General features: G+C 36.2%; 2 long non-coding RNA genes across 2 annotated transcripts; one reads left to right on the top strand and one right to left on the bottom strand.

Annotated features, from left to right (window-relative positions):
* Nucleotides 1-9,765: 9,765 nt before the first annotated feature.
* On the bottom strand, nucleotides 9,766-12,802 carry LOC122141568. The gene is made up of 3 exons (XR_006157926.1): nucleotides 12,594-12,802; nucleotides 10,353-10,680; nucleotides 9,766-9,828 (listed from the first exon to the last, which is right to left on the bottom strand). It is a non-coding gene; the product is annotated as an uncharacterized LOC122141568 (long non-coding RNA).
* Nucleotides 12,803-16,086: 3,284 nt separating this feature from the next.
* On the top strand, nucleotides 16,087-17,863 carry LOC109076517. The gene is made up of 4 exons (XR_006157927.1): nucleotides 16,087-16,336; nucleotides 16,819-16,915; nucleotides 17,009-17,137; nucleotides 17,757-17,863. It is a non-coding gene; the product is annotated as an uncharacterized LOC109076517 (long non-coding RNA).
* The last annotated feature ends 6,592 nt before the right edge of the window (nucleotides 17,864-24,455 follow it).

The raw sequence follows: 24,455 nt of genomic DNA on the forward strand, positions 1-24,455 counted from the left end.
GCTTGATGATTTAACTAGTTAACAAGTCATGTGATGAACAAGATTGATATCATTTCCTCTTACTACTCCATGTTAGCGTCTGTTCTGTAGTAGTAGTTTTAAAAAACAAAACAGTTTGTTGATTAAACTTTGCAGAGAAACCTAAGTAAGTCTGCTAATAATTGCTTTCACATCAGCAGAATTCTGATTGTGTTTGTGTTTCTTTGCAGAAACCAAAGGAGGAGCCTGTGTATGAAAACATCCCAAGAAGTAATGCTTAAATACTGCATACTGGAATTGTTAGTTCCTGCATTATACCTTTTGTTTTTTTCACATTTATTGTCTGACTGGGTATCTATTTTTCTCACACAAATGAACATATTCATCCTATTTGTTTAAAAGTGGTTTCTCTGTATTAGTTTTTAATGAAGTACACATAGCATACAGAAATGCAGCTAAAATGTTTTATGATCTCATCGTGAGGGAATTTATGTAGTTTTTCATTATTAAATATTAATCCCCCCTTTAACACACTAATTTGTCTATTAATGATTATCAATTAGCGTTTAGTTTAAGTTACCATGGTGACAAAACTGCTGAAAATCCAACCCACCTTCTTGAGTCCAAAAATTCAAAGTTTGCTCAAACTAAACAAACTTACCTGGGTTAAAACCAAAAACCCGCTCTGTGCAACAGTCCTCACAATGATAAACACGTGACATTCACATTCTCAAACACTTTTATAAGTTGAATAGCGTGAAAACGCCCTTATTCTCAGGAATATATTTTCTGAGAGGATTTTGTGTTGAAAATGAACAACTGCAAAACTTCAATGTTGTTTCAATACAAATATATAACCTGTTTTTTTTTTCAGAATTGTTTACAATTTCTTTTAATGACAGCGACATCTGATAGCATACTAGTTTTAATGTAGTAACAATCACTTGGTCTATAATAATTGTTGCTGTTTACCGACTGTGTACATTTTTGTAAAGAGCATCACGCAGCATGTGCTTGTTACTTCGTGGTACAGTATTTCATGAATAGGACCTGCATAAAGCAGTACATATGGTGTAGTCTAGCGCGCCATCTAGTGTCATAATCAAGAATATTCCAAAAATTAAAGTAAAAGTTTAATGCGTTTCAGTTGTAGAGACAGAATGATCACTCACATCTGGACTTAATGTTAGCTTAGTTAAACCTGAAAATATTTATTGGCAAACAAACTCACATTTGAGTCGTTATGAAAGAAACTGATCTGTTTTAATAGCATTTACTGTATCAGATTAACATGCATAGCTTTTTTCCAAACATGGTGTTTCATGTGGGTTGAAAAGAAAAGTGTCCCTTATGACTGGTTTTTGTGGTCCAGGGTCATATTTGTAAATGTAATATCTGACTTCCAGTCTCACCTGCTTCCAGTCATTTTTTTAACTTTACAGAACAGCTTGTTTTACTACTTTAACTTGCAAAATGGTGTTGTCTTACCAAATTATTTTAATATATTATCTTAATTATGAACACTTTGGTTTGTAGTGCAAACAGTTTTACCATTTAATTGTTATTCTTCTCGTTATTTCCCTACAGTGGCTAATGAACTGGAAGTCTCATATATTCACAGAAAATGGCTTATGTCTATGGTGAAAAAGTAAGGTGGATTGCAATTATTTTCTTTTAAAATTAGTCATCTAAAACTCAGTAGTTAAGAGTCAAACTACTCTTTTCACTCTAATTTCTTAAATAAATAAATATTGATTTCTATTCTGAACAGTAGATGTTTGTTTCAGGTGAAATTAACATTGGAGGGTCAAACTGATTTCATAACTGCCATTTTTTGCCAGCTACTGACTATACAGCTGTTATTTCACTATGAATCTCATCACCACGGTAAGCAGTGAGGGGACCAGAGCATATTACAGTGTCTGACATCATAAGTGCAAGTTCACACACCTCTTTAATGTTATTTTTAGTGATCTGACACTGAATGAGGCAGTCGTACATAATTAGTGCCGAGGTGAATAACAATCTTACTGAATGTAAGTTTAGCATTAGGCAGCACTTATTCGTCAAGATGTCAGGCGGTCTGGCTCATCCCATAAGCAACATCCGTCAGTGGAGTCTCAGTCTGATTAAGGGACATCCTATTAGCAATACACATCTGGGATGACACATAAGCGACACCTGTCCATGTACTGGCATTCTGATTAAGGGGCTGTAATTCTCAATGATTACACTTAAAAAAAAAAAAAAAAAAAAAAACAGATTCACAATTTATCTAGATCTGTGATTTTGTCCTCTCTGAGGTTTGCTGAATGTAAAGATCCACTTGGCGTCTCAGTATGATTAAGGGACATCCCATTAGCAACATCTGTCTGCACAGTCTCTGTCCCACTAGTGACATCCATCTGTGAAGTCTCTGTCTGATTAAGGGATATCCCATTAGCGACATCCACCCGTAGAGTCTTGGCCTGATTAAGGGATATCCCATTAGCAACACACATCTGGGATGTCACATCATCGACACTTGTCTGATTAAGGGGCTGTATTTCTCCATTATTACACTAAAATAAAGAAAACAGATTCACAGGAAGTAAAAACAAATGATATGAATTGATGATTCAGTTGCACAAACACAAATATGCTTTTGTCCACTCTGATGTTTGCTGAATGTAAAAATCTCTGTTCTTCATTGTAAAGTAAAACAGCACAAGTGCTATCAGTCTTTTCTTATTTACTATTAGTGTTTCTTTGTGATGATTTCGGAATGAAACACAGAGAAAACTCAAACAGATACACAGCAGCTCCAGATCTAAATAGATACTGTAGGTCTTTTGTGTTATTTTTTTTGTGTTGCTGTCGTATGCTTCTAGTTTGAGCTCCGTTACGTTATTCTCTATCTTCTATTTTTTTTTTATTGTTGAAATCTATTTTATACACCATCATTTTCGTTTCTATAACGTGTGAATATATCCTCTATCGTATTCTACAACAAAAACAATCAGAGCGCCTTGTTATCACTAGTTTTATTTTGATTTCCCGAGTCCGCTAGTAGCTTATAGCCCATTAGCATCACCAGCGTGGTTGTCGCTAAACCCGCGTGCATCGCTAATACTCTATTCACATACATTACAATTGCTTTACTCACTGTTACTTGCTTTAATGGCGGATGTTTGTCTACCTTTGAGTGCAGGTGACGACACGTTCGAGCTGCATTCGGTGCAGCTCGAGCTGGAGGCCGTGGAGAAGCAGATTCGGGTCCTGGAGCAGAGGCAGTCCCAGCTGAGAGAGCGGAGAGCCGCGCTGGAAACCTCCCGGGCTGACGCTCACAAGTCCAGGGTAAGTATACAGCGCGCTGCTAACAGTCCCACCACCTCCACCCCGTGTGTTTCTCTGCACAGGCCCGGTGCACCCAGGACGCGATCTGCCCAGATGTCCTTCACGCCGGCGCCGGGACACCACGGACCCTGGGTGCATCCGCAGCGGAGGACGCGAGCCAGGCCCCGGGCGACGACTTCTCCCCCTCCGGTCTTCGAGATCTCCACACGGAACCGCTTCTCTCCCCTCCGCGAGACGGAACGCGACGCTGTGATCGTCGGAGACTCCATCGTCCGACACGTCCGTGCTACGTTAGCCGAAGGTAAAGTGCACACTCACTGTCTCCCTGGTGCTCGTGTTCTCGATATTTCTGCGCAGATACCCGCGATCCTGAAGGCCGACGAGAGCCCCAGAGCGGTCGTGCTTCACGCCGGGGTTAACGACACCACGCAGCGGCAGACGGAGACGCTGAAGAGGGACTTCAGGAGCCTGATCGAGACGGTTCGCAGCACGACGCCCGCGGCGACGATCATCGTGTCAGGACCACTGCCCACGTATCGACGAGGACACGAAAGGTTCAGTAGACTTTTTGCTTTAAATGAATGGTTATTGTCATGGTGTAAAGAACAGAAACTGCTCTTTGTTAATAATTGGAATCTTTTCTGGGAGCGACCTAGGCTTTTTTCGCGCTGATGGCCTGCACCCCAGCAGAGTCGGAGCAGGACTGCTGTCGGACAACATCTCCAGGACTCTACGCTCCATTTGACTAGTAAGCCAATTCTCAAATAACTGCTATGATGGCTTTTGTTCTACCCACTTAAATAGAAGTACTTGCGCTGTCCAATCTATTAAGACTGTGTCTGTTCCCCGAATAGTGAGGACAAAATATAAATTTAATGTAGGATCTAGAAAAAATCTTATCGTGATTAAACCAGAAAAACGTAAAATAAATGAACAAAAACAATTTTTAAAGTTTGGGCTCATAAACATTAGATCACTCACACCCAAAGCAGTTATTGTAAATGAAATGATCACAAGATAATAGTTTTGATGTACTCTGCTTGACTGAAACCTGGCTAAAAACCAAATGATTATATTGGTCTAAATGAGTCTACTCCATCAAACTACTGTTATAAACATGAGCCCCGTCAGACTGGTCGTGGGGGAGGTGTTGCAACAATATATAGTGATATTCTCAGTGTTACCCAGAAAACAGGATACAGGTTTAAATCATTTGAAATACTTATGCTTAATGTTACACTGTCAGATATGCAAAAGAAATCTATCGTATCTCTTTCTCTGGCTACTGTGTATAGACCACCAGGGCCATATACAGAATTCCTAAAAGAATTTGGAGATTTCCTCTCAGACCTGTTGGTTACCGCTGATAAAGCGCTAATTTTCGGAGATTTTAACATTCATATAGATAATACAAATGATGCATTAGGCCTTGCGTTTACTAACTTATTAAACTGTTTTGGAGTAAAGCAAAATGTCACCGGGCCCACTCATCGTTTTAATCATACGCTAGACTTAATTATATCGCATGGAATCGATATTACTGACATAGATATCGTACCTCAAAGTGATGATGTTACTGACCATTTCCTTGTATCGTGCATTCTGCGTATTAATAATAATAACTATATAGCTTCGCATTATCGTCCGGGCAGAACTATTGTTCCAGCCACCAAAGACAGATTCGCAAATAACCTGCCTGATTTATCTCAACTGCTCTGTGTACCCATAAATACACATGAACTAGACAAAATGACTGGCAATATGGGCACTATCTTCTCTAATACATTAGAAGCTGTTGCCCCCATCAAATTGAAAAAGGTTAGAGAAAAACGTACTGTGCCATGGTACAACAGTAATACCCACGCTCTCAAGAAAGAAACTCGTAGTCTTGAGCGCAAATGGAGAAAAACTAACTTGGAAGTTTTTAGAATTGTGTGGAAAAACAGTATGTCCAGCTATAGACAGGCTCTAAAAACTGCCAGGGCCGAGCATATCCACAAACTCATAAAAAACAACCAAAACAATCCAAGGTTTTTATTTAGCACAGTGGCTAGATTAACAAATAACCAGACGCCACCCGATCGAAATATTCCCTCACAGTTAAATAGTAATGACTTTATGAATTTCTTCACTGATAAAATAGATAACATCAGAAATACAATAACAAACGTAGATTCTACAGCGTGTAATACTTTAGGTTTATCTATCGCACCCAAAGATAAACTGCAGTGCTTTACAACTATAGGACAGGAAGAGCTAAATAAACTTATCACTGCATCTAAACCAACAACATGTTTATTAGATCCTGTACCCACTAAATTACTGAAAGAGTTGTTACCTGTAGCAGAAAAACCGCTTCTCAATATTATTAACTCGTCGTTATCTTTAGGTCACGTCCCAAAACCATTCAAGCTGGCGGTTATTAAGCCTCTTATTAAGAAACCACAACTAGATCCTAGTGAACTGGCAAATTACAGACCCATTTAAAATCTTCCATTTATGTCTAAATTTTAGAAAAAGTTGTGTCTGCTCAATTGTGCTCCTACCTGCAAAAAAATAATCTCTATGAAGAATTTCAGTCGGGTTTCAGGCCCCATCATAGCACAGAAACTGCACTTGTTAAAATTACAAATGACTTGCTTCTTGCGTCAGACCAAGGCTGCATCTCATTGCTAGTCTTTACTTGATCTTAGTGCTGCGTTTGACACCATAGATCACGACATACTCATAGATAGATTACAAAACTATACAGGTATCCAAGGGCAGGCTTTAAGATGGTTTAGATCCTACCTGTCCGATCGCTACCACTTTGTTTATCTAAATGGGGAGTCATCTCATTTATCACCAGTAAAATATGGAGTGCCACAAGGATCTGTCCTAGGTCCTCTGCTATTTTCAATATACATGTTGCCCCTTGGTAATATCATTAGAAAATACGGGATTAGTTTCCACTGTTATGCTGATGATACTCAACTATATATCTCAACAAGACCAGGTGAAACTTCTAAATTATCTAAGCTAACAGAGTGTGTTAAAAATGTAAAAGATTGGATGACCAATAATTTTCTCCTATTAAATTCAGATAAGACAGAGATATTACTTATTGGACCAGAAAACATTACACAGAATCTCGTAGATTACAATTTGCAACTAGACGGATGTACTGTTACTTCCTCTACTGTAAAAAATCTGGGTGTTATATTAGACAGTAACTTGTCTTTTGAAAATCATATTTCCCATGTTACAAAAACAGCATTCTTCCATCTTAGAAACATTGCCAAGCTACGAAACATGTTACCTGTTCCTGATGCAGAAAAAACAAGTTCATGCATTCATGACCTCTAGACTGGACTATTGTAATGCACTGCTAGGTGGTTGTCCTGCATCCTCAATAAACAAGCTACAGGTAGTCCAAAATGCAGCGGCTAGAGTCCTTACCAGGTCAAGAAAATATGATCATATTACCCCAATACTACAGTCTCTGCACTGGCTACCTATTAAGTTCCGTATCAGTTACAAAATATTATTACTTACTTATAAGGCCCTTAATGGCTTAGCTCCTGCGTACCTAACTAGTCTTCTACCACGCTACAACCCATCACGCTCCCTAAGGTCACAAAACGCTGGACTTTTGATAGTACCTAGGATAGCAAAATCCACTAAAGGAGGTAGAGCTTTTTCGCATTTGGCTCCCAAACTCTGGAATAGCCTTCCTGATAATGTTCGGGGCTCAGACACACTCTCTCTGTTTAAATCTAGATTAAAAACACACCTCTTTGGCCAAACATTCAAATAATGCATCTCATAATTTTGGACTGCAGTTATATCTGATCAAATGTGCATTATTATTCTTTAGCTTGGGTTAAACTAATTAATTTTGCTTGGCTGGAACAGCAGCTACGCTAATTATGTCTCTGTTTGTTTCTCTGCTTTGCCATGGGATTGACATCCTATGGTAACTAGGATTTACACAAGCTCCAGTCTGGATCCAGAACACCTGAGAAGAGATGATGCCAGCCCCTTAGAGGACCTCAGATGATGCTAACCCAGAGACAACATGCAGAACTACCACATTTTGCTATAAGTTTGATTGCATAATTGCTGTTAATAGTGTTAATCGTCTGTTTCTTTACGTCTTTTTATTGATTTTTCTGAACATTTCTGCTATATGCGCATGAACTGACAGTCACCCACTGATAAGCTACTACTAAATATTGTAGAAACTTAATTTTCTGTAAAGTTGCTTTGTAATGATTTGTATCGTAAATAAATCGGTCCCACTTTATTAAGTGGCCTTAACTTTGTACTTACTACGTATTTATAAATTTAGTTAGTTATTTTTTTATTTTTTTGTAAACAGGCACTGTGCTCATAATATCTCACCTTGTCATGAATGTGCTCCATCCTGGTTCCTGTTTAAGCAATAATAACAAACTCTTTATTTAGCTAACTAAAATAAAAATGCATCCCTTTTCATATTTAAAATATGTTTTTGCACAATAAATTATTAAATAAAATAAATAATTTTATTTTGTAAGATCAGCTGTAATACTTGCCATTTTGTCTTGATCTGTGGCAACAGTAAATCACACCAGCAATTACAGCCAGCATCAGAACAAAAGGAGCAACAACACTGATAATAGCAGCTGAAGACAGACCTGAATCTGGAACAGATAAATATAGTCATTATTATCAGGGGCACCCGTAACAGGGGGAAGGTTAAGACAATTCCAAGGGCCCGCCTAGGGAGAAGGGGCCCAGAACGTGATTTTTACCAAGGGGGACCATCCCCCTAATCTCCCTGATGTTCAGGGGGCCCAGAACACATAGCAGAGTCCCAATTATTATTAATAGAGAATAACTGAAAATCAACTTTACCAATATTTTTTGACATTTGCAAATTTGTGTAAAGCGTTATATGGTATGGATAAATGGCACCATTGTGTGCTCTTTTTTAGAAACTGCAGCTAAATCAGTGATCAACTGACTAAAACCACTTTTTGTACGATTCTACTCGGCTCACTTTACTTTAGCTCGGTTTGCTTATCCACTGCATTCTAGTACCACTTGGGTACCACTATAATTCCAAATGGGTGGGATTATAGGCTGATAGTTATAGCTGCACCACCACCTCATCTACTGACCATGATACAGCAATTTCTTTTTTCAAGTTGCATGCAATGGTCATTTAAAAAAGAACAAATGATACTGCATTGGCTGTTGCTGACTGTTTAAATCTAGCGGGTTTGTTGTCACATGTCACAAATCCAATGATTCTGACCAATCAGTGATTTTAGTTTTGGTACGGCTCACTTGGAACCTCAACCTTGGTGGTATGAAAGAAGTACCAGATACTGTACACAGTGGAAACCCCTCCAAAAGTGAACTGTATGGAGCAGTGCTATGCAGTGGAAAAACACCAAACATTGTGCCTTATTCTTGATGTACTGTAGTATTGAGCGCTCTGGTTCAGCAGGGGTGGGGGAGGAAATATATATGGGTTATTTAGACACGTACACACATGGAACCAATTAAGTGATGCACAGAACAATGTAATGCGGTGAGAATGCCACACATAAATTGTGATAGGGTGAGTGAAATCGTAATTTGGGGGGCTTTTTGTGTGACAGCGGGAATATTGTGCATGGGTTTAAATATATGTGTTCATAGATTTGGTGTGGGCCCAGAGAAAATCAGTGACCAGAGTGGCTAAATTTGAATATTGCTCTGTTAACAGGTACGAAGTGTATTTGAAGTTATGTTTGAAGGATTATTGAAAAGGAATTGATTTAGATGTGCTCTAAGTGATTTGGCTTTGTTGATGTTTGCATTTTGTGTATTTTTGGGACAGATTGCCATGGTTTTGATTAAATTTTTTCTCATTCTTTAGAGTTTGATTTGTTTATTTTGAATTGATTTGAGTTTTGTATTTTTGGTTTGAGTGATTGCCGGTAGTGATATGCACGTCATATCTTGGGGACCTTATAGTGAGTGTTTGTACCCACACAACAATTGTTATTAACTATACACTTAAAAAAATCTTACAATTAATAGTGTGTAATGTGACAACATGTGTCTGTTGCTTTAATGTACACGAGAATATGATGGAGATGATCAACAATAAAACAATTGTTTTCTAAAAATGCTCTGGGGAAAAAAGGCACTAAATGAAAAAAAAAAAAAATACTCACCAGTGACATTTACACTGAATTTCCTGATGATGCTGAATCTGCTGCTGTCAGTTCGTAGTGTATATTCTCCAGAGTCTGGGATGTTGATGTTCATGATGGTCAGAGATCCAGTCTGATGATCCAGCTTCAGTCTGTCTCTGAATCTCCTCTTTACACTCATCATCTGTACAGATCTTACTCTGATCTCCCAGTGATTTCAGCGATGGAATGTCATTAAAATACCACCTCAACAAATAATTTTGGTTTTTAATTTCACCAGGATGTAAAGTGACAGAATCTCCCTCCTTTCTGTTCATTTTATCTCGTTCAAGAGCAAGAACATCTGAAAACACAAACCAACAGCTGCTGAAGGATTTTTCTGGGAGGATCTTTCTCTCACATCACATGAGAGAACTGTAGATTTGAAAAACAATAAAACATGCTATCTTGACTTTTAGCATTTTTTATTTATCCACATTTTGTAAAAATATTTTACATAAAAATCCTCTGCATTGTGGATTGCTGGTGAACTAAAAATCAGTATGAAATAATGGATGCATTTCAACCAATTATGGAATGAGAAACTGTCATTTGCACAGAACAAAACTAGCTGATAAAACAAACCAATGGAAAAAGAAAGAAAAAATAAATAAATCAAATTGAACTAAATTAATCTTACAAATTCTGCTTTTGGATGTTACAAATTACACATTTGTAATCTCACTTTTTTTAAGAAATCATGTATATGTGAATTAATAGAAAATATATAGATTTAACAGAAAAACACCCCTAAATCTCACTGCAAAACATCACTAAACACATTAATGATGTGATGTACAAGACTTAATTTCAAACACAATGACTCACCATGAACAGAAACACTGAATATATTTTCACTGTCACTGTTACTTTTGATAATCTTCAATTTATACTCTCCATTGTCTGTGGTTCTGGTGTTTGTGATGTTCAGAGATCCAGTCTGATGATCCAGCTTCAGTCGGTCTCTGAATCTTTCTTTACACTGAACATCTGTACAGATCTTACTCTGATCTCCAGTGATTAATGCGATGAGAATGGCATTAAAATACCATATAATCTCTTCTTGTTGGTTTGTTTTAAACACCAGTGTGTAGTGTGACTGAATCCCCCTCCATCACAAACACTGGTTCTCTGTCTGCACCAAAACCAGAAGCACCTAAAGAAGAAATGAACAATTAATTATAAGCCAAATTATAAGAACATAATTCAGTAATCCTTCATAAATTTTTATCACCTGGAAAGTATTTTTATTTTTTTCTACGTATTGCAAAGAATGTGAGTACATAAATCTGATTCATAATGTAACATGCAAACAAACAGCAGAAGAACATCGTCAATTCACACATTCACTCATCAACCAGACATGAGTGGGGGAGGAGCCCCTGTGCCCCACCTTCACCTCTGATGTCGCTATATAGGCCTATAAATTCCATTCAGCTCCCCACTAAAAAAAAAATGTGATTAGGTCCATAAACTTTATACAAATTCGTGATTGCCTTAGCCCCCTTTAAATGTCATATGAAAGCAACGGCAGATTTTGGCTCCTCCTGTTCTTTCATCGTGCTTTCAATTGACCACAGCTTTTTCATCCAAGGAAAAGTAGCTTGCAACACATATGAACGCATACATTATATTTATAAAACCATTATGTTTCTATTTTCATTTGAAGGTTTGCGTAACTTGAGCTAAAGAAACAGGTTTGCACTAGAAATGCAAACGGTAAAATTCTGTGTTTGTACAGTAAACAGTAACTTTTGTGTGTGTTTGGGTGTGTGATCACACAAAAGCTACAGTCTGAGAAGATCCGAGATGACAGAACACCTGAGAAGAGATGATGCCAACGCCCCCTACTGGCTCATTCAGTAGTACTCAAATGTTATAACCATGCAATACAAGTTTAGTATACCACCCTTAACTATAAGTAAAACATTTATTATTATTATTATTATTATTATTATTATTATTATTATTATTATCTTTGATTATAATACCCTTGCTGGGGGCTGAGCCCCCCTAAAATGCAGTTCGGTAAAGTTGGCAAAATATTCACAAGTTCGACTTTTCCGGATCAATAACTCGCGAGCAAAACGTTTTTAGTACACGAATTATGCCTCTTTTCACTTGTAGTGATGTAGTAAACGAGCTACAAGTGAGTTTGCCTGAAAACAAGCTTTCCTCCGCTCTGTACAAAATACATTGATCTCAATGCGCTGGCATCTGAGAGACAAGTCCACTGCTCTCCTGCTGCAGTGATGAGTGAACTGAATTTGGTGAATGTACAGTGTGTTACAGTAAAGTTATAAACTATTTTTCATAATAAAAATTCATAAAAATGTGCCAAAGAAATGACTTTTCAAATGAGTGTTGTAGTATAACCAGCAGGTGAGCAGTAATGTGTGAACTGAATTTGATTAATGTACAGTGTGTTACAGTAAAGTTACTAACTGTTTTTCATAATAAAAAAAATCATAAAAATTGTGTTAAAGCAATTATTTTCAAAATCAACGTTGTAGTATAACCAGCAGGAGAGCAGTGATGTGTGAACTGAATTTGGTGACACTACAGTGTGTTACTGTGACGTTATTGAGTATTTTATTAGTAACCTTTTTTCGCGTTTCGCACTTTGCAGACGGTCCCTTCGGACTTGTCTCTCAGACGCCAGCGCATTGAGATCAACGTATTTTGTACACAGAGCGGAGAAAAGCTTGTTTTCAGTCAAACTCGCTTGTAGCTCGTTTACTACATCACTACGAGTGAAAATAGGCATAATTCCTGTACTAAAAACGTTTTGCTCGCGAGTTATTGATCCGGAAAAGTCGAATCTGTGATTATCTTGCCAATTTTACCGAACTTTTAAACTTCAATTTTCGAAGCGAAAATGAAAGCATCCTAATTCGTAAAGCCTACTCTTTTCTGCTCTTAAGTTTAATAGCAAGGAGCAGAGATGGCTTACAATGGCCAAGTAAGTAAATACAAGTGACAAATGCATTTTTATCGAATATAAAGCGAAACAAGACGACGTCGCTTTCTGTTTTTTAGCCTATCATCGGCTGAATGAGAATCTCTTACCATAGTCGAGTAAAACACCAGAGCAAGGACAAATTAAACAGAGGCCCAATGTTCACCATTTTTTCTTCCTTAAATCAATGCATTGCAACCGCCTCTTCATCTACGTCGACGGTCGACGACGCCCGTCGACGCCTCGGCGTCGGTCGACACGGTCGACGCCTAGTATGGAACGCCAAACGGTTCACATTTCGCCATTAACCAGACGCCTGGTGTGCAGAAAACGCCCGTATTTTACGGCGTTTTTTTTCGTCCAAAACGCCGTAAAATACGGCGTTTTGTAGTACAGGCGGCGTAAAAAACAGCATTAACACAACAAAACAGCAGTTAATATCGGCGTTTATTGATGCAATCCAAAACACCGTTAATTTCGCCGTTTGGCCATCCCATAATACGCCGTAATATACGCGCTCACGTTTGACAAAGACGGCGTAAAAAACGGCGTTTTCTGTAATATTAAAATCAGCCCCTCCTTTTCTGCACAGCCCCTTTGATGCAGTAGGCAGTCAGACATGAACAGTAGAATGTCGATGTGAATGGCGATCTACTTCAAGGATCCTGTTTTTTAACGTTATGTGGGCAATATTTGTGATGTTTTTACTTTTTCACTGGGTACACGTGTGTCTTCGTCTTCTTTTTCATATGTACACAAATGGTGCAGTTTTATTATCCTTTGGTTTATTCTTACATACCAACCTCTTCTGTAGTGCTGTGGTCTGCGTTCATGGCGACCGTGCAGCGTTGCTTTAGTGACAGGAGTTTGAGTCTGAGGTACGATGTTCTTTTCTCTCTTCTTCGTTTGTTGTGTATTAGAATGTATTTTCAATATTGGAGAAACTACCCTTTCTGCAAATAACAGGAAGAACAGGAAATTTTATTTCTTCAACAGCCTTCGCGAATCAGTTGAACTAAGCAGTGGCGTCGGTTTTTATTGTTTATTAAATTTGACTTTCCCATGTGAAAGCGCTTGTTTTGCTCGTTTAGGTATAGGCGTGCTTGCAGTATGGGGATCTGCACGCTGTTACTGCAGGGAGGGATCATATACATACACTGTTTTAAATGTATTTTTAATGTCATGGTTTTTTATTGTAGCGGCATGTTTATTAGGATTAATCCCAATCTGTCTACAATATATATGCTATCCAATAACTACACTCAGACCCAGAGAATCTGACTCGTTTAAGATGATCAGATCAAATTAACAGTTATTTTAAACCGGCTCTGGGCTTGGAAATTTTCTTTTGTTTGATTGACTCAAATTTGAAGTAACACCAAATCGAAATAAGAACAAAAAGAAATAAAGAGAAATGACAACGCGGTTTGTTGTATTATTATTATTATTATTATTATTATTATTAATTAATAATAATAATAATAATAAAATAATAATAATAATAATGTTATTATTATTATTATTATTGTCGCTTTGTCGAGAAACAGATAAACGAAAATCAAGTTAGTCTATTTTTTTTATTTTTTGAGTAAAACAATAATAATAAAAAAAGCTTATGCTGTGCCTGGTCGGCCCTGCAAGAACACTTTTGTCTGTGCCATCACGCAGGATAAGAGTTCATCTGATGTGCCGCTCAGCAAGTTAGTCTCAATAACGTTTCTTCATGTTTGGCTGCTGCATAGGCTCTTGCAAATATAGGCTAGCCTATCTCATACAAAGCGCAACACACTGCAATTCTCGGGTCGGCAGCGCTGGCGCGATCCCTTGCGTTGTGATAACGAACAGAGGAAAGAAATATGAATGTCTGCTTCATTTTGTGTACTTCCACAAAACGTTTACAAATTGTTTTTGTAAAATAGGCCTAAAGACAGCTTGAATGGTCTACTTAAATGAAACAATCGAAAACAAATGTATTTAATTTGTATAAATCAAACAAGAGGTAGGCTACTATGCAGTCCGTCCAGTCAGAGCTCCTTATCTGCATTGTGATCACACCCACTCGCAGCGCAGCTTATTCCTACAGTATAAAGCATGGTATTTAGCCTAAATAAGTTAGCATTTCCTGAATATACACTTTAAAAAATGATTTTATGGCTCAGTAAATAAAACAGGAAAAATCATGCATCTTTACTAAAAATATATTAGTAAAATTAAAAACTCCTGAATATTACTCGTAAAATCTAAATATATACTCAATATTTTCTTGTAAATATTATACATCCAACAGAGAAGTAAATTTGACTTGTGATTATCTAGCATATTTACTCGAATTAATAAAGTACTTGAAGTAAAATTTAAAAAAATCACATAAAATTTAAAGCGAGGAATCTGCGCATGCGTGGCAAGAAAACCCGCGATGATTGAAGGCTTCTCCATGATCTCCATTAGTTCTCGACACACTGTAAAACCTGACAAGTCACAGTAACTCAAACCGTTTGAGTAAACAGATTGCCTTTACTTAAACCATGGTAAGTTTTAAAACTTTGCAATTATGTAATCAAGTGATTAATTAGTGCTGACTGAGCATTAGTGATGAACAGCTGCTGTTAACAAACAGCATCACCAGCTCCCCTTATTAATAACCAGACTGACTTTATTTCTGTCAGACGTCTACAGAAGATCTGATTGAGAATTAACTAAGGTTTAGATGTTGATTTATTGTTTCATTTGAAGTAACCATGTTAGAGATAAGTGTTGCTTTAGTTGGGCTCTCTGACCCTTGATTTCTGTCTTAGATTAATTTTTTCGGACGTTGTAACCATGTGTTTTTGAAGCATGTTTGTTTATAACTCAGAAAACCCAGAGAAAATATGATCAGGTATTAGTTGTTTGTCAGCATATTGGTGATAATAAACAATTATGGAGCTGTTCAGAGATCAAAATCTTACTAAATAGGTGTTCTATAGTTGTTCAGGGTTGATTACAATGAAAGCCATTCAAAAAGTCAGTGGTTCTTTCATAATCAGTTTCATATGAAGGCATTTCCAAACAGTTTGGTCTTTATGATGTCAATTAGTCACACACAGAAATCAATATCAGAATATGAACCTCAACAATGGTTACGAAAAAAAAAAACATGCTGCAGTGCATGCTGGGTACTATTGTAGTACAAAAACTCATCCATGGCTCCCAGCATGCGCTGCTGCATTGTTTTTTTTTTTTTTTTTTTTTTTTTATGGTCACCATTGTTGAGGTTCATATGCTGATTATTGATGTCTGTGTGTGTGACTAAACGACACCACAGAAAACCAAACTGTTTGGAAAAGTTCTTTATGTTAACTGATTATCACAGAACTGCTGGCTCTTAGAATCACTTTTACTGTAATCAATCCAATTATTTACACTTCACCTATTTCATCAGAGATTAGACTCCAAACAGTTCAATAATCGATGATTGTCATCAATATAGTATAACAACCAACACCTAGGTACAACTCAAAAAAATGAAATGTAGCTGGTGTTGGTCCAAATAATATAACTATGTATAAAATAAATAATACAGTTAAGTTTGCCTTAAGAAAAAAAAAAAGTTGTGTTGACAAAATTAGAAAAAGTAATATTTCCAATTTACACAGCTTACTTAAGTGAAATGAATGAAACCGAGTTGTGTTACTTCTGCAGTACCGCACTTTGGTCAGCAGGTGGAGTAATATCTGCACATGCGCAGATGGGAAGCACATTCAAAAATCACGCTTCAGCTCTCTTTTAGATCAGCGCCATTTTTAGAAGCAAAACAGAAGAATTTCAAGGTGCGATGAAAGCAAGATAAGCTTTTCTTCATGTGGACACACAGGTGAGATATTTTTTTTTTTTATGTATATGTTGAGGCTGTCATTAGTTTACAACGGTTAATCGCATATGATCTTATGTTTTGTATGTTTTTTTTAATGAAGGTGACGTATTCCTCATGTGTTTTCACATGCATTTTAGTTACATTCTTTGTTTTCGCTCTTAGGCATTGTTTTTTATACTTGTTGAACTTTGATAATATTTAAATTCCCTAACACAAAATATGAAAATGACTTAAATTGCTGGTTAGGAAGAGTGTAATCTTGTTTGTTAGGTTATCCAACCACATTTTTACTAGTTGGCAGTGTTAATATGTGTGTGTATATAAATATATAAATATATATATATATATATATATATATATATATATATATATATATATATATATATATATATATATATATATATATTGTATTGTATTATTTTTGTATTATTATGAATATTATTTTTATTTATTGGTGACTCACATCCTTTTTTTCCCCTCAGAGTTTTGGAGTTCTGCCTTTAGAGTCCCATATGTGGCTGTGCAGAGATTGTGTGGATCTTCTCACACATCCAGATCAAGGCTTTTAAAACACTTCAGGTTGGTACATGGACACTATGGCCACAGACACGCAAATCCATTTTCAGCAGCCAACCTGATTAATACTTTTAATATTTTATTTTGTATCTGCAGAATTACAACAATCCCTTTGGTGTCCAATGGGCCAGCTTGATAATTTCTCAACCCAGCTCCTCAAAATTGTCAAAAAAGGAAAGAGCAGCGTCACAGAAGATCACAAACATCCTGTCAGTTATGGATCAGGTAAGTTCTCTAAATTCATTCATCATTTTAAATCTGACAGTAATTCGTAATAGATTAAAAATAGGCTTTCACCCAAAGCTTAAAGGGATAGTTCACCCAAAAATGAAAATTCTGTCATTAATTACTCGGGGTGAGTTGTTCTAAACCCGTAAAACTTGTCAGAACACAAATGAAGTTATTTTTTATTAATTCCGAGAGATTTCTAAACAGTAATGCAACTTACACATTAAAGACCAAAAAAGGTAGTAAGGATAGCAATAAAATAAACAATTATTTAACAGATCTTCTCCCCCGAGTCACCCTCTGCCTCCGTTATAGAGAATAACACGACGCATGCATGTTCAACATCAGCAACAATGCAACAAATGTTTTGTGGTACTCTCATGAATGGAGGACGGTGATGTTGAATAAAGTCAATATTTTTGCACACAAAAATATTTTCGTAGCTTCCTAAAATTATGGTTGAACCACTAATGTCACGTGGACTGTTTTATCGATTGATAGGACTAACAAACTTACTTTTGTTGGAACAACACAGTGAGATAATTGGTATAATGCTACTGAAAATGTTAGATGTACAAGTCTAAAAAGTGCTAACTAATGCTCATTTCACATTCAGCATGTCACTATTGGGAAAAAAGGGAATGCATCCTGAAATCCCTGGCTGATCTTCTTAATAAAGAGCCCTCAAACCTCATGAAGGAGTATATGGTAAGTTACATACTTTTTTTGTTTTAAATCTATTGTATGTTTCTGTAAAACCAGCTCCTTCTTTCACTCTTGATCTGTTAGTAATTGTTTCTTTTTATACTTGACATTTTTAGGATGAGTTAAGGGTTGAATATGAAGATGCCCTAACCTAAATGGGCAACACCAACCTTGGGATCATAACTGAAGGCATCCGTATACTTCAAAATCTAAATAATGTGCCAAATGCGTGCTCTGTGCTGCTTGGTGTAATTTACGCATTGAACTTGTTTTCTCCATAGTGTTGCACTGTTGGCTACTGCAGTACATTTGTTTCAGTATTGCCCATGTCATATTCCTTTTAAATTGGTCTTGCTTTGAATAACAGATGCATTTTTTTTCAGTTTCAAGGAGGCACATATTACAAATGAAGACTGACATTTTTTTTTCCATAAGTGTAATACTTGCATGTTAGTATTTTGTAAATCCTTTTGAAGGCAGCATACTTTTTATTTTTACTTCGTTTCTTGTATTAAGTAAAGAACTTTGATTTTAAAAAAAGTGAAGCATTTGTACAAATTCTTGTTGGAGAAATTTGTAAAATTTGTAATGTTTTGAATGGACATTGAATAAACTCAATGAAACGCTTGATTGCTTTTATTGAAGGGACTATATTAATTTTAGAATAATTGAACTTAATTAACTTTACAGATTAAAATAAAATAAAGAATGTTAAGTTCATTCAACTAAACAACATTGCATTAACGTTATGTAATTGACTTAAGTTTACTAAAATAAATACTGTTACTTAAATGCAACCTAACTCAGTTACGTGGAACCTGTTGACATAAAAAAGTTAAGTAATTCCAACATATAAGTTTTTTGTTGTGTACAGGTTAGATAAAAAAAAATGCTAACCTGAATGCACTATAAGTTGCTTTGGATAAAAGCAGATTTTAAGAGTGTGAGTGTGTGTATAAACACCTGATGATATTTTTTTCTCTGGGCTTTTCAGCTACAACAAATGGTTACAACAGCCAAAAAAAAAACTAAGACAGAAATCAAGGGTCAAGAGCCCAACTAAAGCAAACACTGATCTCTAACATGGTTACTTTAAATGAAAACATAAATCAACATCTAACACTTAGTTAATTCTCAATCAGATCTTCTGTAGACGTCTGACAGAAATAAAGTCAGTCTACTTACATTTTATTATTTACATCAAGCTTTTGAATGGGTATAGTAGTGTATATTGTTATTGAAACTTCATAATATTTCACTTGATTATACATTTAGTCAGGAATAAAATTTTGGAAAAAGTCTTTGGAAAAAGTCTAACTAGTAAAATGTTTACACGTTATGTGAAAACTAGTACAAGTATATAAATAAATAAAAAAAGATTACTCATGTTTATGATCTCTGCTGATAAAGTGCTTCATTCTTTTTTTCTGAGGAAATCCAAATCTCAAATCCGCTCAACCAACATCACATCTTTGTGGGGTGAATTATGCTGTCTTATTCCTCTCATCGCGAAGCAAACAGTAAAATAAAAAAAAAACTTGAAGAACAATCTCGCTGTTGTCTTCTGTTGTGCGCTTCAGTTGAAACATTTGAATCTCAAAAGCGCGCAATGACGGCGCGCGGGGGCGTGGTCGCATTAGAAGATAATGAAGGGAGACGTGAAAAACGGACATCGCGTATGTTTTCATATGGATTACTTTATCACAGAATATTTGTTTTCGGCAGCACTTGTTTAGTTTACAAGTAGACATGTCAGGCTTTCTATAGATATCTCTTTCATGTCTCTGTGTTGAGTATTCACTGAGTTTACAGTTTCATTTTAATGACGCATTTGTAAATGAAGATCAGCGCAGACAAAGGCTGCAGACAGCACTCCTTGTTTATTGTCTTTATTTTATAAATGCCACAAAGAGTTTTGTTGTTATGTCTGTATACAAAAAAAGTAGACCCTTTACAGATTCGATTGATTGTATTGCTCTTATCTGTACGATCAAAACTGAAAGTGTAATTTAAAGTTCTTTTCAGGGTTATCAGGACAAAATGCCTCAAAAGGCCGTATACGCGTAATCGACTTCAGAGGGTTTTAAGCATCATAGGTTTTTTTGGTGTGCTGGCTATTTCTTGCATGATTTGTTCCTAATAAAGACTCTGAACTACACATTGTCATGGTATTATTTTGTGACATTATAACAGAAAAAATTTAATTACATTTAAATTAATTACCAGCACTGCATAATATGGAATGCCAAGTCTGCCAAAATAAAAAAATATATAAATACATAAATAAATATACAAATAAATGTATAAAAAAGAAAAAAAAAATATATATATATAAATAAATATACATAGAAAAAAAAAAACGAAAATAAATAATTATTTATACATTTATTTCCTTTTTATTATGTATATATTTATTTGTTCCCATATTTATTTATTTCTTCTTTTATTTATTTATACATTATTCATTTATAATACATTTATTTATTTCTACATTTATTTATTTTTACATTTATTTTATTTCTACACATTTATGTTTTTCTACATTTATTTATTTCTTCATTTATTTCTTCCTACATTTCCTCCCTGCGTAGGGTAATGAGGAGGGCGTGGTTTACCTCAGACATAGCAATCGAGCTCAGAGCAAGCGAAGGCGAAGGGTTGAGGCCACAGTCACGACCCTGTGGCGAAATACAATAAGTATCACTGACGTTGATACGGTCTGTGACTGCGAGGTATATGGTTAAAATCTTACTGTGTGACATGGATATGCTCGTCTTTATTCCGGGACATGGTCGTAGAACATCGTTTGGTCTGGATTTGTAAAATGTCCTGGGCTAACAAAAACATGAAACAGGGACTCTGAAACGAAAGCGCTTTATTTTTTCCATTTTTCGGTCAAAACTCACGGAAAGAAAGCAGGGCACATAGGCTACAGTGAAGTCAACGCAAGCATATTTGACCAATGCTTTTGAAACGAGACCATTGCATTTGAATGTAGCCTAATTTCCAAAAACAATACTGACAGCAACAGCCTTATTAAATGTATGAACGTCACGTTAACTCCACATCGATAAATTCAGTTAGAGGATAAGACTGTAGCCTATAGGGCAGTTAGCCTACAACTAAAATCCAACCAGATCTTCATCAGAGCCATCAATACAGAAGAGATCTTAATGCATTTACACAGCAATTAGCCTACAAGTGCATACAAATATTATGAAGTGTCTTAGGCCTACATTTTGAAGACATAAATATGACATGATGGAATCAATGAAGTGATAGCCTACGTTTAATATGAAGACTAAAACAGACACCAGGTGGCAGAAAGTCAACTGTCTTAATGAGTGAGTTCAATCCACTCGTTTGATACACCGAATCAAAAACAACTCGACGTGTTGAAGCGATTTGTTTCTGATCATTTATATTTAGGCCTATGCGTTATCTAAATAATTATAATAGACTAATAATAATAATAATAATAATAATAATAATAATAATAAATAAATGACCAAATGCTCAAAAAGTTGGCAGAGAGGGGTCATGTTCGGGGAAACAACATAATTGTTGATAGGCTATATTTTTCGGGGCCATGGGTTTAATGCGCAAACCTGCGTGACCATATAGCAACTATTCAGAAATGGAAATAACGAAATGCATTAATATTTTGTTTTGAATTTAAGAAAAGTCGATTGAATATTTACAGGTTTTATCTCGTTATTATTTTCAGAATAGTAACGTCTTTGTAACCAACCACAAGTGATCAAAAAAATCTCTATCTAATAGGCTACTTCAAAGATCAAATCAAATTATATATTGTAAAAAGTTTGTACAAATTTATGTAGCCCAGAAAACATAACAAAAAATAGTCTACATGACTTTTTAATTATTATTATTATTATCATTCATTCTTTCTTTTTATTATTATTATTATTAGGCTATTGTTATCATCATCATCAGCAGCTGGCAAACCATAATGGAATCTATTTAAAGGGAATGATTGTGGTGGGAGTTTGGTCAAACTAGTGCAGTGATAGCCTACGTTTGCCTACTGCGAATATAGACGGTTTCAACGGCATCAACATAAACAACCGTTAATGCGCGAGTGAGCGCTTTTGTGGACCTAACTTAACTTCCGGTAGACTCCAAATAGAATCAATAACAACAGTCAAGTCCCTCTAGAGTAGATATATTTTTTGATAACAAACAAAAATATGTTTGCTGCGTGGATCAGGGCGGACTTAATGAATATGCAAATTCATTCTTTGCCAGCAGGAGATGTTTTAAAGCATAGACATAAAGCCCGAGAAATAGAGGTTTCCCCAGTAACAGCTGTAAACAAAGCAGAGCTGGTACGCTCATACGCTGCTATCAGGCATATAACATGCAAGTCCTACTTGAGAAATACAGCGATATAAAAAACACTGTGCCTCGTTTTGGAATATTTAAACATAAATGTAAGGAATTTATTATTTATTAAACGTGCAGTAGGCTACGTTACGTATGTTACTCCATGTTTTATTTAACGAAGCCTTTTTGAAAATCGATCAGTTTGTAAAATTGTGTCGAGTCTCCAAAAATAAATAAATGTATGGGAAACACATCCCGCAGCACAACCACCTGAGCCCAACTTCAGTCTACTCATCACCTTGGGCTTTAACTGCGTTTTGTAGATGGCAAAACCCGCAGCCAGACCGATAGTATAACACAGACCGGAAAGTTAACTTTGGTCCAGGCGCGTGCGCCCGATGAAACCGTTCTATAACGGGTTGAAATAAAAGACGGCGCCGTCCACAGAGACATTTCTATGTGCACTATTTCATCCGTGAAAACCTTAGTCCCCTGGCTATCATGTCAGAATCTGCAATTCAAAATACATTTTGCACTGCCACTTGCAGCAAATTTCAGCAGCTTTTAGATATTGTTGTTGGTTCCGACTTTGTCAAGACAAACCCGACGGAACTCAGCCCAGAAATTCAACTGCTGTCGCTATTCTCTTTCTTTACTTTCCGCTGTAGCTGTTGGGTCCGTGTAATATTTTTGGTCATTCGATTTTCTATTTAAAAAATTAATAAAAGACTAAATGTTAAGAAACGGAAAACGAAAATTAGTTAATACGAAAATTTTCGTATTTTTGTTTGTGGGTAAAAAATGAGATTATGCTTTAAATATTTGTTTGAATGGTGCGGGTGGCGCTGAAACGCCCCTTTCATCCCTTCTGTACCGCACGGGGCGACAAGCGGCACCGCACCGCAAGCTCAGTTCATTTTTCCCCAGGAGAGAAGCGGCAGACAGCCGAGTTTATTAATCCTGCGGATTCTTTGCTAGGGGTGCTTGCAAGCTTTATATATATTATATATATATATATATATATATATATATTATATATATAATATATATATATATATATATATATAATTCAAATGTCATTGAATAAATTAATTTCTGTTTTGGTCAAAAAAAAAAAAAAATATATATATATATAGGCTATATATATATCTATAATATAGATATATTATATATATATATATATATAACCTTAGACCAAACAGAAAATATTAATTTATTCAATGACATTTGAATTTTACTGTAGGATCTATGTGCCCAAAAGGCGATAAAGAGAGTGATATTGCTGCTGCATTGAATCTGTTTGAGGACTTTGATTTTGAAACACGCACATCACGTATCGGTACGTGTGTACGCAATCCGTGCAGATGTGTCAGTATGAAGCAGTTGACAGTCTGTGTCTCGTGTCACTTAGCGATCGGTCTCTCTGCATAACGGGTGCGAGAGATGTTCATTATCATTTATCAGCCTCAGCTTGACTGTATTTTGTGCCGTGTGCGTCCTGTAGGAGGTGAGTAACGATCGCTTTACACTGTTGTTTAGTTTATAGTTTGTTTGTTAGTTGTGATGCAGTTATTGAACGAGATGTGCTGCGTCTGCTGTATCTATGATTGCAGTTAGAGTTTACAATGTTAATACCTTTATTATCGATCATGTAGACAACAGTGAATGTGTTGTTATATTCAGTGTTTCTACTATTGTATTGCAGCCTGAAGGGAGCAGCCTATAATATATGTCAGTTATGTTCATTTATTACGTTAATTGCTTATGTTGGATTCTTGTTCTTTTCTGTGTTTGCAGATAAAACCACATGCATTCACAAATTTAAACGCATATGTCCTGCACATATCTACAATCATAAAATCAAGCTCTCATTCGTTGATAATCATCCAGTCTGTCGTGAGGTCAAACCAACTGCATGAAAGATTGCACAGCAGATAGCCTGTACATTTGATTCCCTCTGAAAGGATATTCAGCCTCACCATCTCGATGTGTACAGAGACGGAACAGAGCTAAGAATATTCATCTCATCTGAGTATTATAAGCAGCCTGTTGACTGAACACAATACCCAAACCTCTCTCATTGTGACCGAGCTCATATTTCAGGATCCTGACATTTAACCATTATCTGCAGTTTATGTAAAGGCTGTCTTCCGTCACTACTGTTGGTTTATCATACTTTCTGATGATTAAAGTTATGGAAACTGATACTCCGCTCTGTGTGTTCTGACACACAAACAAAATACACAACTATAACACATTTTAG

This window comes from Cyprinus carpio, chromosome B22, assembly GCF_018340385.1.
Source record: "Cyprinus carpio isolate SPL01 chromosome B22, ASM1834038v1, whole genome shotgun sequence".
Lineage (NCBI taxonomy): Eukaryota > Metazoa > Chordata > Actinopteri > Cypriniformes > Cyprinidae > Cyprinus > Cyprinus carpio.